This window comes from Petaurus breviceps, unplaced genomic scaffold (genome assembly GCF_028583685.1).
Source record: "Petaurus breviceps papuanus isolate PSGF00001 unplaced genomic scaffold, PetGlider_PUasm1.0 179, whole genome shotgun sequence".
NCBI lineage: Eukaryota > Metazoa > Chordata > Mammalia > Diprotodontia > Petauridae > Petaurus > Petaurus breviceps.
In genome coordinates, this window is record NW_027185779.1 from 13,572,826 (window position 1) to 13,590,843 (window position 18,018).

The following is an 18,018-nucleotide window of genomic DNA, read 5'->3' on the forward strand; positions in this document are numbered from 1 at the left end:
CACACACACACACACACACACACACACACACACACACACACACACACGGAAAATCCCAAGATGAGAGAGGCCAGAACTGCTGAGAGTGAGCATCTAGAGGCTGAACAACTACTGCTGGAGAAAGAGAAGAGAACTGAGAACTTCTTCTGAAAGCTTCTGAGAAATTCTGAGAGACAGCCAGAGCTGCCAAGAAGAACTGAGAAATGAGAAGAGAGGAGAACTGGGAGGAAGCATGACTGTGTTGATGGTATTTTGTGTGTTAGTTTTGATGCTACTTTGTCAGATTTGTCCGCTGATAGAAGATGGTGCTATTGTTTCAGAAACCCTGGAACCTCACTGCTGGTTCAGAAGCCCTGAAAGAGGATTTTCTTGTTGTATGTTTACAGAAATCCTGGAGGAGGGTTTTGCTGATGTGTTCAGGGGTCCTGGGATCATACTGATGATTTGGGTTGATTCCTCAGACCTTGTTGTTTGGTCAATATGGATTTCACAGGCAGAAACTGAATTGATGAGGATGCCACCAATGTGCATGAATGTTATTGTGGCTTTGTTAGGCTTTGTCTTCCAGAACAGAAAATGTGAAGGAGTTGAGGTGGACTAGACACTGTGAGTTTCAATATGGAACAAGAACTGGACAAGGAGCTGGACAACAGGGAGCTGACAGGAGCTTGGACCATGGAAGAGGAACCATGGAAGTTGAGAACCTGCCTTGAGTCAATATGAAAAGACCTCTCCTTGGGTATTTAATGTAAACTGATAAGATCATGATTTCCTGTGGCCTAAGGGTGGAGAACTTTGACCTTTACCTTTAGATGACTGAGTTAAGGACTTACTAATTAAGGATGATTAGAAACTAAACTCCAATTAAGAAGAAAGAAGACTTTTTGATTGAAGAGATTAAGACAATAAGACCTAGGGGTAGATAACTTTTGACCTTTGTACTTTGTGTCAATTCCTTAAGGATGATTGAGTTAAGTTCTTACTATATGATTGTACTTTTTTGAAAACTATGTGACCACTTTGGTGAATACTGTGGCCATTTTAGTGATAAGTTCTTATGCTATAACATTGTGAAGGCTGTACTTTTATTTCTGTGAATGTTTTGTCTTAGTTTGTTACTGAATAGAGTGTTTGCTATACTGTGTAATCAAAACCTTTAAGCTATCCACAGCAGCATTATTTAGCACTTATCTATATGAAATCATGTATGAAAATGTCAAAGGGATAGCTGTCTTACCAATATATATGCACCAACCAGATAGACAATTCCTCTATTTAAGATTTTTTTCAATCATTTAAGAGTTGCCCCCAAATAGGGATATAAATGCCAAGAGTATAACTATCAAGTGATATGCACATTATACTGATGATAACCATTGAAAGCACAAAGAATAATTATAAAAATGTCAGTAATCAAGCAGAATATGTTGTCTCCTCCATGAGAATGTGAGTTCTTGGAGGCAAGGATTGCTTTTCATTGTTCTTTATATTCCCAAAGATTAGTGTTATGTCTTCCTCTCCTAAATTGATCTTCTTTTGACTAGGGAAAAGAGGCCATTCTTTGTCTCATTTTTTACCTATCCTTAATCACTGAATGGGTGTTACTTTGGTCAAAATGAGACTGGGAAAGACCCTAACTTTAAAAAGTCAAGATCTGCTGCTGCATTTGGGACTATTTCCAGTCATCCTGATCTATATCTTGCCACTGGACCCAAATAACTCCAGAGGAGAGAGTGAGGTTGATGACTTTGCACAGTGCCCCCCCCCCCACTTAAATCCACCTCACTTGCAAGTCATGGCATGGAAAGACAAACAACAACAACAGCACTATGCTTAGCACATACATAATAACCTAAGAAAGGCTTTTGATTGATCAAATGAGAAATATTAAATATCAATTGATTAATTGCTCAACTTATGTTTGAGATGATTTCTTTTGGCTTATGATATCCTTCCTTTCATTGTGGGAGGTAGCAGATGCCCAAGACCCAGATAACATTCCTTGCAAGGATTCTTGCCAGTTGCTGTATTACACAAATTTATAATTTTTTAAATTAATATAATAATAAAATAATGTTAATGTTCACTATACTGTCATTTGTCTCTATATTTCTTACCCCAATGTTTTGATTTATCAAGATTTTATTTTGCTTAAATGTGTACTTTAATTTTACATTTACAAGTTCCTGTTCTTTACTATTGATAAGTACTTCATTTGTTATCAGCTTGTATCATATGCTCTTTTGAACATTACAAAATGCTTTTATCCACTGACACTAAAAAGTACAGTGTTCAGTTCCAATATTGCTATGAAAAATTTACAAATGAGGAAACTGAGGATCAGATATGTTCAGTTACTTGCCAAAGCTAGCCAGTATGGGAGAGTCTAAAGATATGTACTTAGGCATGGTACCCTCATCTTATGCACTGAAAGAAGTAATTGTATGGTATAGTTTTAAGCTCTTTCATGAAAAAAAAATAAAATTCTTATTCTCAGGCCAACTTTCCAAATACAACTCTGTTCTAAGCTTTCAGTTCTCTGCTTCTCTTACATGGTACCTTCTATTCCTTAGAAATATTTATCTCTCTACATATAGTTAATGAATTCCTTATTGATCTGAATCACAGATAATAATTAGTAGTGATTTTTTCCTTAAAATAGATAATCCAAATATCTGAAAGAAAACTCATTTATATAACCTGCTTTGCCTGGGTGTAATGGAAATGCAAATTTAAAGATCTTCCCTGCCCCTAGGCTAAAGTGCACCTAGAGCCTGGGGTGGGAGGCTTGTTTTTCAGTAGATACTTCTTGATTGGCCAGTGGGTCCAGAAGGTTGTTACATTCTCTGAGCCAGGAGAAGGCTATATAAGCCCTGATGTGTAGCTTTGTTTTGGGGGCTCACTTTGAGAAGTGTTCTGTGATTTGATATGGATTGTGGGAAGCCGTTGTCCTGAGCCCCCTGGCTTTGAAAAAACCCAGATGTTGAAACCCAGATGTTGACTGGGTATGGATGTAATGGTTGGATAGCTTGAAATCTGTCTACTAGATCTGTTTCTGTCTTGATAATTCTGTCTGTGTACTTTGAAATTCGGGGTGCTGACCTTTTCCCATGAACAAGGTAAACAATATATGTCTGACTGATTAAAGTAAGCCTGTTAACCCATTTTGAATTGCTTTCCTTTATCAAAGCAGATCCAAGAACCTGTATTGGCAGCAAACCCTGAGGACGCTTGGGGTGCTTGCCGCTACACTGGGTAAGAGGGCAGGGACAACAGTTTGCTCTGATTAAACAGATCCTATAAAGGTATAAGAATAACCTACTCACATACTTAAGTCAATCATCTTTATCTGTAGGATTATAATCTTGTTTATAAAAGATAAGTTGAAAGATAGTGTACTTCAGTGAAAACAACTCAGTTCCTGGAGTCAAGCAACCTGAGAATGAGTTCAATTTCATGCACTTAATAACCATGTGATTAAGTGTAGATCATTTAATTTCCTTGATTTTGATTTCCTCATCTGTTAAATTAAGATAATAGTTGTATTGTCTACTATCAGATTGATTTGAGTAAACAACATCGCAAATAATAATACACTACATTAATGTGAACTATTGGTCATACTTTTACATTTCCTTACACCTGTTAATCACACTTGATCTTTTGTATGTCTGGATGAATTTAGTCAACATTTTTTCCTAGCTCTCTAGTCATAAAAAAATTCTAAATCACTATCAATTAGAGAAATGGATATTTGAACAACTCTGAGATACTAGCTTACATGTGTCAGATTGGTCAATATGCCAGAAAAGGAAAATGATAAATGTTGGAGAGGAAAAAATATTCATACTAATGAATTGTTGGTAGAGTAGAGAACTTGCTCAACCATTCTGGAAAACAACTCACAACAATGCCCCCAAAGCTATAAAACTCTATAGAAAAATATGGCAAGACATATATACTGAGGCAAAGTGAAGTGAGAAGAAACAGGGAAACAATGTACTCAGATCAGAAAAATTGTAATGATGATCAGCTACGAAAGATTTGGCTACTCTGATGAATACAATAAACCAAGTCAATTCCAAAGGACTCATGATGAAAAATACTATCCACCACCAAAGAGAGAGCTAAAGAAATCCAAGTGCAAATTGAAGTATCATTTTCCTGCTCTTTTTTTTTTTACAATTTGGATAACATGGAAATATATTTTGCATCATTTCATCTTGCATGACATTATTTTGCTTCTCTTCTTGGTGGGCTAGTAAGTGGAATGGAGGAAAATAATTTGTAACTCAAAATTTTAAAAGAAAGAATGCTAATAGTAAGTAAATAATATTTTTAAAATAATATACAAATTAGAAGACCAAGGAGAAAATTATTTTCAGATCTATGAGTAGGGAAGAATTTGTGAATAATCAAGTGAAAGGGAATCTGACAAAAGATTAAAAGGGGACTTTTTATTACATAAAATTATTATAAAGATTTATAGGAACAAATATAATATAATAAAAATTAGAAGGGAAACAAGTAACGGGAAAATGCAAATTTTTCTGATAAAAGTCTCACATGCAAGACATAAGAAATTTATTTAAATGTATAAACTAAGGGTCATTCCTCAATACGTAAATGGTTAAAACTTTAACAGTCAGTTTTCAAAGTAAGAAATAATAACTTTCACAACCATATTAAATGTTCTAAGTGACTAATAGAAAAAATTCAAATGAAGCAACCTGAAGATTCTACCTCACAACTGTTAAATTGACAAAAATGAGGGGAAAATGGCAAATATTGGAAGAACTACAGAAAAACAGGTAGAGAACACTGATCTAAGTGATATAGTCATTCAGGAAAGTAATTTAGAACTATACCCAAAGGAATCAATAAACTATATGTGCCTTTGACACCAGTGCACCACTAATAGGCATGTATTCCACAATTACCAAAGAGAGGGTAAAAAGACCTATGTGTACAAAATATTTATTCCTGCTCTTTTGTAGGAGCCAAAATCTGAAAGCTGTAGGCTATTTTCCAATTGGGGAATGGCTAAATAAATTATAGGACATGAAAGTAATGGTATATTATAGTGTCATAATAAATGGACAGTTTTGGAGGAAACTCAGATGAACTTTGTTAACAAATACTGAACAAATTGAGCAGATCACGTAGAACAAACTATATGACCAGAATTATATTGTAGAGAAAAACATTTTTGAAAGACTAGAATACTCACTAATGCAACAATAAACCATGATTCCAGAAGATGAAACATACCACTTATCTCTTTCTATGGAGGTGATGAACTTTAAAAAAAATGCAGAAAGAGACATATATTTGGGGGCAGGACCAATATAGGATTTTTTTTCTTGTTCTGAATTATGCATATTTATAGTGTGGGGATTATTTTTCAGATCTTCATTGTTGTTTAATTGTTGGTGACAAAAGGGGCAGATTATAAATCTGTGAAAAAATATATGACATTAAAAAAAATCAAGACCGCTTGAACATTGACCCCTGGGCAACTTCAGAGCAGCAGTTTATTATGCCTATAATGTAGGACTTGGAGCCAGGGAGACCTGGGATTGGATCTTTCCTCAGACACTGTCAACCAAGTAAGTCATCAGTTTATTTCCATTTTCCCATTTATAAGTAATAATAACATTATTTATAACCATTCACATGGCTCTTGTTAGGATCAGTCAATCAATCAAAAGACATTTATTTATTAAACACTTGTGATGTCCCAGAGCCCCTTATTAAGAAGTAGAGACACAAAATAAAGCAAAACTGCAGCCCTTGCCTTCAAGGAGCTCATGCTCTAACAGATCAAATGAGAAATGCAAATGAAACACTTTTCAAATGGTAGATCAGTATATAAATACCAGTTCAAAACATGTTTACTAATTATATTGCCTCCAGCACAGGGTTCTTTTTAAGTATTTGTTTAGGTCCAGTTTCTTGTTCTTTATGCCATTTCTTCACATAGTATATTGGATACTGAAGTAAACATGGCATTTGAGCAAATAACCAAAGAAATGTTACCAGAACCCTCTGTCTTTTGTCTTCCTCCCAAGTTCATATACAGAAATAATTAATTTTATCTGCCTTAGTTGGGTCCCACAAGTCATTTGTACACTTGGTGTGTTCACATTTTTTCCCTTTCATTGTGAAATTAGACAGCTTGTGATCATCCATCCTCCTCCTCCTCTACCACTGTTGTCCTTGGTTGTGATGCCTTTTATCTTTATCTTTTGAGCTAACTGGATATTGATTTTAATCTTTACTTTAACCAGTTTCTGATTAGACTACACACAGAATTGTAGCTGGAAAGACTTTCACATTAGCAACCAATCTTTTCCTGTCTCCAAAGTTATTGCCAGTTTCATTTTTTATGATGTCCTTGGGAGTTCTCTGAATTCAGTAGAGTCCTACTGTGGCCTCTCATCAACGTGTGGAGATGGTTTTGGGCTCTCAAAAGCTATGATTCCTAACAACACCTCAATATTTTATGGTCATGTGAGTATAGTATAGTGAATGCAAAGCTATATGCCTCCAGATCTTCAAGGAAATTAGGGTGCGCTGAATAAAAACCAGACAATGGGACTTTTTAATATTTCTTTTCTATCCCCCATGGTACTCATAATAGTGTTGGGCATATGTTCCATATTCAATGAATTAAGTTGTTTGTTGGGTAATACAGTTGTAATTTCTGTTCTTTTACCTTTATTTCTGGCTCCAATAGGAATCCATATTTGCAGTGTACTTCTGAATTTGTCTGCCATCAAAACAAAACAAAAAATTACTACATTTATATTTAAACTGCTTAAATAATAGAAAGGAGACAAAGGGTTAAAAGGAATGCTTCAAGGATGGACAGGGAGATATAAAAAGCAAAGGAAAAGAGATATTACACTATGAGAAAACAAAAAGAATATTCCAAAAGAAAGATGAGATCTTAGTCTGGAACAGAAAATGGAAACTTGTTTCTATGTTTGTTCATGAAGGGCAGTGATGTTAACAGAAACAAAGTCACTAAACAGAATATAAGGAACCCTGTGGGCTGCTTGTTGACTTAGAAAATAACATACTAACATTGTCTATGTACTATTCTATTTTTATTTTTTTGTTGTTAAATATTTTCCAATTCCATTTTAATGTGGTTCAGGAGCACAGAGCATTGTACATGATGTTCTGCTGAGTGTTTGACACCTCTGATATAGGGGATAGCCACCCAAAATCATTGGAACTTGGATTTGGGATAGGAAAGAATTGTAAGGGGCGGCCAGGTGGCTCAGCGAGTAAGATCACCGGCTCCAGTGTCGGGATGACCTGGATCAAATCCGGGCTCAGATACTTAGCACCACACCCAGAAATAACTGGCCGTGTAACCTTGAGCAAGTTACTTAACCCCTATTGCTTTAAAAAAAAAAAAGAATTGTAGAAATTCTTTATCAGACCTATTCATTTTGTAAATGGGAGGTTCAGAAAAGTTAAATGATCTGCCAAAGGTTACACTTGAAAAGAGCCAAGTCAGGACTTGAACCTAAATCATCTGTTAATCTGAAACAAATCCAGTATTTTCTCCTCTTCACTCGTGTTAAGAAAGAAAGCTAATAACACTTAAAAATGCAGGCACTCTGACTATCTCTCTCTCTCTCTTTCTCTCATATATATATATGTATATATATGCACATACATATATATACACACACATACATAAACATACACATATATGTATATATATACACATACATATATATGGATTTAGTGAAACATACGAACTATGGGCAATCTTAAAATTTAAGGAGCAAATACTTATTTGAAAAAATTTCAAATAGAATCAATTTTACATGATTTTTTAAAAGTCAGGAACCTATAGTGGCTAGGTGGCACAGTGAATAGAGCACTGACCCTGGAGTCAGGAGGAACTGAGTTCAAATCCCACCTCAGACACTTAACACTTACAAGCCCTATGACCTTGGGCAAGTCACTTAACCCCAATTGCCCTGCCTTACCCCCTCCAAAGAGCAAAAAAAAAAAATTATGTACCTAAATTCTTTTACAACATTTTGAATGAATAATATTAGAATTTAGATATTACTTCAACATAAACTAAGCATAACTAAATGTTTGTAAGTTTCTTAAAAATAATTCTCACTTATTGACTATTATTCACATATCTATATATTTTGACAATGGAGTTAGTTTGCCTTTATATACTTTGAAAAATGTCTTAAATGTCCAAAGTTCACAACAATGGTTCTTGAAATACATATTTTAAATTACAATTAAAATCCAATAAGAAGTCCATGACGATTTATATTAGAATTGATTAAATAATAAAAAGGAGATGAAAGGTTAAAATGAATTATCCAAAAGTGGACAAGCAGAAATAGAAGGCAAAGAAATATTTTACCATGAAAGAATAAAAAGAGTAGCCCAAGACAAAGATGAAATCTCTTGTTCTAGAACAGAAAATGGAAACTTCCTGATGGACTTGCTACACTGCTGTTCAGTATCTTTCCTTCAGAGATAGAGGCTGAGAATTCAGAATAAATATCTTGACTGAGGCAGAGATCCTTTAGAAAATAATATTAGAGAAATTATTGCCATCTCCATCTTCTTCTTTACTAGAAAAGTGCAGTGGACAGAGTGCTGGGCCTGTAGTGAGGAAGACATCTTCCTGAGTTCAAATCTGGCCTCAAAAACTTACTAGCTGTGTGACCCTGAGCAAGCTACTTAAATCTATTTGCAGAAATTTTCTCATCTGTCAAAGGAACTGTTGAGGAAATGGAAAATCATTCCTGTATTTCTGCCAAGAAAACCCCATACAGGGTCACGAAGAGCTGAACATGACTTAAAAACAACAGGACAACAACAATCATGAAGAAGGCAAAGGACAAATCCTTTTCCTCGTCTAATAACCCAAGGCCATTTCTAAAATTTCACACAGTCTGTGGAATAAAAGACATTTCATTTTTATTATAAAATTCTGGAAGCAATGGCTGCTTTGGGGAATTTCTGCTAGTAGTGTTAAGCAGGAATATTTCAGTACTTGACTATGGTTTCCATATTGTGAATATTCCCTCCACTAGGACAGATTGCAAGCCTTAATTTCCTTAATGAATCTTGGCCCAATAAGTTCTTCACAGCAAGCTGACCTACATTACTAAGAGTCTCCTACTTGCACTCTTGATGCTGTCAAACACGTCAACTGTATATTGATCATTCCTTGCGTTTGTTTAATGACCAGATGATCTCTTTTATTGTCCATATAATCTGCCTCAGTACTTTGAGTAAATACTGCTCTTCCTCCATATTTTTTTCTTAATACGTTGTAATGTCTACTGTGTGCCTTTCTATTTCCCTCTAGGTCATCTAAAATTTTTATTCTTCAGAAATAGTAGCACTCTGTCCCTCCCAGGCATATTGTCACTCAAAAAAAAAAAAGTTTTGTTTTGTTTTTTTAAAGGTAGGACTTTTTTCATCACTTCTAAAGCAATGTTAACTCCCTAAAGGTAATTCTACCCATTCCCCTTTCTCTATTCAATTCTAGGCTCATCTCATCTCCAGAAAACTATATATCACGGTCTATCAGGAGTGGGGAACCTGTGGCCTCCAGGCTACATGTGGCCCTCTAGGTCCCCAAGTGCAGCCCTTTGACTGAATCCAAATAGAACAAAACCACTTAATAGAAGGATTTATTCTATAAAACTTGGATTCATTCAAAAGGCCATACACAAGGACCTAGAAGGCCACATGTATCCTCGAGGTCACAGGTTTCTCACCCACGTAGACAATTGAAGTTTTTCATCCATGTTTTGTTTTTTCTCTCTCTGCATGGATATTTAGACTAAATTCTTTTAAATGATCATAAATCTTATTTAATAGGCTCTGCAACATTCCAGAATCTCATGCAAACAATGTAATGTCATCTGCAAATGGAGCATTTGGAAGACCTACTCATTTCTAGCAGATCCTTTGTCCATTGAACTCTAGGTTGGATATTTTCCATGACAAGTTCAAATGTTTTTGGCAAGCATTCATCTCTCTGTTCTCTGCTTCTCTTGATGTTAATAATAAGAGATGTACTGAACAAAGTTATCTTTATAATTACATTTTTCAAAAGGATCTTATATAATTTTGACTTGTGTATGGGAGACACCTTGTTAGAGAAGAATCATTAAAGTGGTACTTTACTAAACTGAATGTTTTATGTGTTCAGCACACAGTAAGCACAGTGGGATCTTATATTTTCTGTTCTTTTCAGTCAATTATTTAAGAAAAGATGAGATCTACTAGAGACAGTTGTATTGTTTGCAAAATCCTTTCTGTTCTCTTCTCAAAATTAAATTAATATAAGACATTCTTTATGCATATGAATAATATCTCAGAGGCAGCTAGGTGGTGCAGTGAATAAAGCACTGGCCCTGGAGTCAGGAGGACCTGAGTTCAAATCCAACCTCAGACAACACTTACTAGCAGTGTGACCTTGGGCAAGTCACTTACCTCAGTCTCCCTGCCTTCCCCCCTCCAGAAAGACAAATGAATATTTCAAATAATTGGCTAGGGATGTGAAAATAGGCATACATCTAGGTCAGTAGTCAATGATATCTTTTTCAGGTGCCTCCCTTTTGGTAATAACTATGCCTGAGATTTTTCAAAATGTTTGGTATCCTTCTCCCTTTCAAATATATTGATACAATCCCCAGTACTCAAAATCGTGTTGTCTGTAATGCAGATCTTATTTCCTTATACTAACTCCATTATCGGATTCTTTAAGAAGAACCTAGGAGCTACCTTTCTATTTAGTTGCTACTTGCTTTGGTGTGTGGTTTAATTCAAGAATATAAAGATTGATGTGATTCACTTCTACTCATTTTTCCATTTGTTGATCACTCAGTCTTGCTATATCCTTGCTACCTTAAAGCATGGTCAGAGAAGCCTTTCCCAGTTCTTGTTGCTTTGGGGCATTCCCCCACCCTCCCTATCCCCCACAACATGTTGATTTCTTGCTAAAAGAACTTCAAATTTTAATATGGCATAGTAAACCCTGAGTGTTCTCTTGATTTCTCTCTATCCCATAACAATGGCAAGGGGTAGGGGTTTAGAGGGCCAGTACTAAGCCAGTCCAGTCATGGGTAGAGTCTGGGTCAGGATTTCCCTAGGCCCTTCCCCTCCCAAGGGCTCATTGTTGCTCAGGGGTATAGGCTCACCATCTTTCCTTATTTAGCAAGGGAACAGGGCATGATTACCAAGAAGTGATCACACATGAACACAATGGAATAAAATACTAGGAGGTAGAATACCAGACGTAATCACTTTTGCTATTAGTATATAAACCCTTACCCTCAGATAAATAAACGGACTGCCTAGACAGCTTCCCGCCTGGCTCATGTCTCATCATTCCTACACTTTCATGTTCAGCCTGCACCCCTTCTGTGTGGGCATCAGTGGGGGTACTATATAAGAGTTATGGACAACTCTCACCTCTTTCATAGGTATCTAGAGTCAGAATACACATGGAAGATTCATAGTAAAGAGAGGGTCAAACCAGAAGCCATGTTCTTTTAACTTAGCTGGCCATTGTTATTGGGTGTGGAAAATCATTGGGACCAGGATGTGCATATCTGAGCACACTCAGCAGCATGAGATGAGCTCTGCTCTGACATTTAGAGCACCAACATCCAAAACAATGTTTATAAACAGTCTAAAAGCTGTGATTTTTAAATTCTTGGCTGTCTTTTCTACCACTCAGCCACTCACATGACAAAAACAGAAGTCAGCTCCATAGAGCTGGGTTCACTTTGCATTTTTCCTTATTTCTTGAGTTGTGATGGTCAAATAAATAATACATCACCAAGTGCCAGGCTACTGGTGATGAACTGCTACTGCATCCTGGGTCAAGGAAGATGTCAAGGAAGAAGTCCTCAGGACTTTCCGTCAATTGTAGTCAGATACCTCCTCTTCCCACAGAGCACATCACATACTGGTGGCACCCCTACCCACCTAAACCCATCTATACATCACCCCTCTGATGCATGGCTTGTCATTGTAATGCAATTTTACTTGATCATGAAATCACATGTAAGCACATACAAAATTAATATTATACTCAGACTGCTCTCTAATGTATCAATTAAGTTGGGACAAATATGGATTTTAGTTCATGAAATATTTGTGGGCGGCAACAAGATTAGCCTCAGAAGGAAAATATCATTGAAGGAAGACATATTATCACCTATATCCAAAGGACCATGGAACCTTCCATCTGACCTGTAACTGAAATCTCCCTATATGTATTGTCTGTGCTATTAGAAAGTGATGTTCTTGAGACCAGGGACTGCCTCCACTTTTCTATTTCCCCAGTGTTTAGCACAGTGCTCTATACCTCATAGTTATTTAATAAGTGTTTCCTTATTCATTCTTTCATCAAGAGCACAATCATTTCTGGGTATAGGTGAGATGGAGTGGAATAGGTTTGGGGAACCGGTTTGTTTAAAAAATTGGGAAGTGAGAGATAATGAGGCAGCATCAGTGTGTATGGTGAAGTTACCTAGCATAAGGGGAAGAGTTGGAGCTTGGAGAAAGATGAGACAAACTCTAAACATACTATTGAGAAAGGATGAAGCATTAATAACCTAGGGACTGGTAAATAGCCACCAGGATCAGAATTGGGTGATATATTTGGATAGTTTGAACCTCAAAGGAATATTTAGTGAGTGATAATAGTAGAGGAAGATCACTCTGTCTCTGCTAGTCCTCTCACCCTCAGTCAATGAATAGGGGGTATGTGATGTTCTATTGCTCCAAAAATTAATGCAGAAACAAAATGAAAAGGTAAAGTAAAATGAAGAAAATAATCGTAACCACTTAATGACATTTTGCCATATGATTAATACACAAAAGCAAGTTTTTCTTGGTGGTGACAAAAGAATTTTAAATATGTGATATAAAATACCAAGACAGCATTCTATAGTCAATTTATGATTCTCTATGAACTATTTTTCTTTACTAAATCTGTGCTTACATCACAGTGGGGAACTCCTGATGAGGAATTCATTTTATAAATGAAAATAAAATCTGAGCTGCAATTTACAATTTCTGAGAGTTTCTGGGGGCAGTGAGACAAATCAAGTCATCAAGCATTTATTAGGCTCCTACTATGTACTAGGTACTATGCTCAACTTTGGGGATACAGATAATTTTTTTGAAATATAGTACCTACTCTCAGAGTTCACTCTCTAATTGGGGAGATAACATGAAGCCACACTGTATAAGGTGTGGTCTGAAAAATTTGCTGATAATTTTTAAGGAATGGAACTAGCATTAATGGAGATTTTGAAAGACTCTGAGATTTTAGCTAATACCTGAGTAAAATCAGACAGTCTAAAAATTAAAAGTGGGGAGGAAGAGCTTTCCCGGTTTTGGGTAAATCCAATGAAAATTCACACAGTGGAGGTACCATATCACACCTAGTAGATTGACTGACATAACGAAAGAGGAAAATGATAGATGTTGGAAAAGATGTAGGAAAATTTGAACACTAATACATTGTTGGTGAAATTGTGATCTGATCCAACTATTCTAGAGAGGAATTTGGAACTATACCAAAAGGCTATAAAACCGTGCATAACTTTTGACCCAGCAATATCACTTCTAGGTCTATATTTACAAAGAGATCATAAAAATGGGAAAAGGACCCATATTTACAAAAATATTAATATCACCTCTTTTGTGGGTGGCAAAGAATTGGAAACTGAGGGGATGCCCATCATTTGGGGAATGGCTGAATGAGTTGTGTCATGTGAATATAATGGAATACTATTGTTCCATAAGAAATGATAAATAAGTGGACTTCAGAAAAACCTGGAAAGAATTACATGAACTGATGCTGAGTGAAGTGAGCAGAACCAGGAGAACATGGTACACAGTAACAGCAAGATTATGTGATGGCTAACTTTGATAGACTTACCTCTTCTCAGCAATACAAGGATCTAAGACAATTCCAAAAGACTCATGATGGAAAATGCTATCTACATTCAGAGAAGGAAATATGAAGTCTGAAGTTTGAATTGAAGTGTACTATTTTCTCTCTTTTTTTTTGTTTTTTTCTTCCTCGTGGTTTTTTCCCCCTTTGGTTCTAATTCTTTTTTACAACATGACTAATCTGGAAAAATGTTTAATATGATTGTACATGTATAGCCCAAATCAGATTTCACATCCTCTTGGGGAAGACGGAGTGGAGGGAAGGAGAGAAAATTTGGAACTCAAAATCTTGGAGAAATGAATGTTGAAAGCTAAAAGAAAACAAACATTTTTTAAAAAGAAAGAAAATTCACAGAGTGGAGAGATACATTTTGTGTGAGAGAAAGAAAGGAGGCCACTGTCACTGTCACTGTACATGGAGAGGAGTAAGGAATAAGAGGCCTGGAATTGTAGGCAAAGACTGAGTTATGGTTATGAAGGACTTTTACAGCCAAATAGGGAACTTTCTATTTGATTCTGGAAATCAGGGAACCATCAGAGTTCGTTAAAAAGAGGGATTGGATGTCATAGTCAAATCTATGATCTACAAAAATCACTTTGTCAGCTGAGTGGAGGATGGATTGGTACAGGGTAAGACGTGAAGTGAGGAGACCAATCAGAGGCTATTGCAATAGTCTAGGTAAGAGATGATGAGTGTCTGCAATGGAGTATTAACATTGTCAGAAAAGAGAAGAGGGGAATATAGAAAGTATATTGTGAAGCTATAATTGATGGGACATGGGCAACAGATTAGATACAAAGGAATGTTGTAAGAAGGAGTGATGAATCTAGGATAATTCCTAGGTTGTTAGCCTGGGTTACAAGAGTAGTGGGTTCTTTAAAAGTAACAGGTAAGTTAGGAAGAAGGGAAAGTTTTTGTGGAGTTTGAGATGACTATGGTACATATAATTCAAGATGTTTAATAGGTAGTTGGAGATGTGAGATTGGAGGTCAGAAGAGAAGTTAGAATCACATAAATAGACCTAAGAATCATCTATATTGAGGTGACGATTGAATCCATGATGAGATCATGAGGGAGGAGAACCTTGGGGGACATGAATAATTAGTAGACAAGATCTGGATGAAGTTCCATGAAATAAAACTGAGAAGGAACAGTTAGATAAGTAGAAGAAGAACCAGGAGAAGAATGTCATAAAAAGTTAGAAAAGGAGAGTATCAAAAAGAGGGTGATTGACAGAATCCAAGGCTATATAGGGGTCCAGAAAGACCAGGATGGGCAAAAGGTGTGAAAAGTTAAGTGACTTGTGTGGGGTCACACCACGCATACATGGTAGAAAAAGGACTATTGACTGTTGACACATTATAACATACTATTATTTCCCATGAGCTATAATATTATTACCTATCTCTAGCGCTGGCATAAAATCCCAAGATTGCAGCCTATGTGTGGCGATAACATTTAATTGAATCACTAGTAATCAGTTTCAGTCAAGTAGGATAATGGAACATTTACATGAATAGTTATTACCCTGATAGCCCTTCCTGAAAGTTTTCTCTCCCTACTCAGATTTTCCTACAGGAATTGGTTTGTTTCATTGCCCTTCAGCAGTACTGCTTAGTTTAAACTATACGATCTTCCTCCCCCCTGATAACCTCATCTAAAAAAGCTCAATATCAGGAAACTCATTATCACTAAGATTGCTTCATCTTCAGTACTTACAACTCATCCATACTCTCAGTTGCATGTGAATCTCTGATTGGAGAGCTGGAGGGCAGTGATAAAAAAAAAAATCCTTCCAAAGCCTCTCCAAAAGACACAAAGTTTAGTCAACTCTTCATTTTCCTTCAGCTGCACTGTTTGATTTTGACTTCATCATCATCAGTCTTTCTTTTCTTTGCCTACCTTTCTCTCCTCCACTGTTGCCTTTGTTTCCTTTTATGTGGTTTCTTCTCCCATTAGACTGTAAGTTCCTTGAGGGTAGGCACTTTCTTTTCATTATTTGTATCTCTAGTACTTAGCACATCAAGCACATAGTAGGTTCTTTATGTTTCTTGTATTTTATTGTATTGTTTTGTTCTTTCTTTGGGGGTGGAATATCTTTCTTTTTATCCTATTATTCTGTACTTGTATTATTTATCTCTGCACATGTCATTTGCCCATTAGTTAATTGCCAGCAACTTGAAGACAAGATTTTAATTTTTCATCTTTTTTTACACTCAGCAGCTAGAAGAGTGCTATTTGCTTTTTTTTTTTATTTCTGAAGAAACTCCTTGAAGGCAGGAGCCATTTCCTTTTTATTTTCATATTCCCATGATTTAGCACAGTTCCTTTATTGTTTCTGTTTTACAAGTCAACCATGTTGATTGCTTATTTGAAGTATTTTGTGTTTGACCTGTGATTTCATCACTCTGAGGAGCTGCTAGTATGAAAATTCCCTCTGCTGATGATACTTATTTTTCATTTATAGTCGTAGGGAGTTTCTTGGGAAAGTTAGAAATTAAATGACTTACCTGTGGACATGTAGGTAGTATGTGTAAAGAACAGGACTTGAACATAGGTCTTAATGACTCTGAGACTGGTCTCTTTAGCCACTATATCTCATTGCTTCTTACCTTGGATATAGTAGGTTCATAATAAATATTTGTTGGACTAAATTGAGAAATGTAGACAAAACAGTATGGGAGATCCATTGGTAGACAGATTATTTCTATAGGTTGGAGATCAGTCTAGGTTTGGTTTGTTCTAGGCTCAAGATTAGTGGTTATATAATAAGTTAGAAAGGGTAGGATAGACCTAGAGCTCAAAGGGACTGCAGAGGCAATAAAGTTCTAACACCTTCATTTTATGGATGAGAAAACTTAGAATCTAGTGAGGACAAATGCTTTCCCTGAGGTCACTCAGAGAGTAAGCATCAGAGGTGAGATTTGAACCTCCATCCTTGTTTTTTTTTTTTGTTTTGCTTTTTGGAGGGGCAAGAAAGGGCAATTGGGGTTAAGTGACTTGCCCAAGGTCACAGCCTAGTTTTTGTGTTAAGTGTCTGAGGCAGGATTTGAACCCTGGTCCTCCTGACTCCAGGGCTGGTTCTCTATTCACTGAGCCACCTAGCTGCCCCTCACAATGCCTTATTTCTCAACCTACTCCATTTCCTTTTCCTTTTCTCCTGAAGTTACTTTATTGTCTAGGATTCATTTCACAGTGTGTTGTCTTTTTACATGGCATAGTATGCTTCAGCTGTTGTATATATCACATTACATAACAGGCTCTGTCTTGCAAAATCCTAGGGGATACTTTGATATTGCATCATATATGTGCAAATGCAAATTCTGTTCTGAAAAAATGTTATGATGCTAAAAATATTTTTGCATCTAGTAATCATGCTATGAATATGGATGCCATTTAGAAAATGATTATTAAGCCAATTTCTTTTTTTTTTTCTTGGTGAAGCATGTTTTCCTACTGCTTAATCCTATTGCTCTCTCCTGGTCTCTGTATGTCTCTGTTTCTTTGCCTTTCTCTCTGTCTCTGTCTCTCTCTCTCTCTGTCTCTCTCTCTCTCTCTCTCTGTCTCTGTCTGTGTCTCTCTTTCTTTTCCTCTTTTGGTTCCAATAGCATATCTGCTTTTTTCTTTTTTTTTCTTTTTTTTACTCTTGATTGTTACCTAGTTGTTCAAGGTGACAATTCTCATCAATAAGTACTCCTTCTGACCAGGAGTAAATGCTCTATATTTTGAACACCCAAAGTACCATCTTCTTTTCTTGTAGCATTTTATTTTATAGCTTCCATTTCATACTTCGTTTGACATTTTTTACTTTCTGTGTTTGTTCATCTTGATTTTTCAGGTATAGATATCCATTAATATTTATGATTGTGCTAACTTATGCTGGCATAAAAATATTCTATTTTCGCATTAGTTAAATGCCAAATAGCGCTGAACTTGTTCTTTGTAACTCTGCATCTCCCAACTTAGTATTCAACTTTCTGAATATATAAAAAATTAATGGGTTTTTTGCTTTTTTTTAAACAAGCACGTAA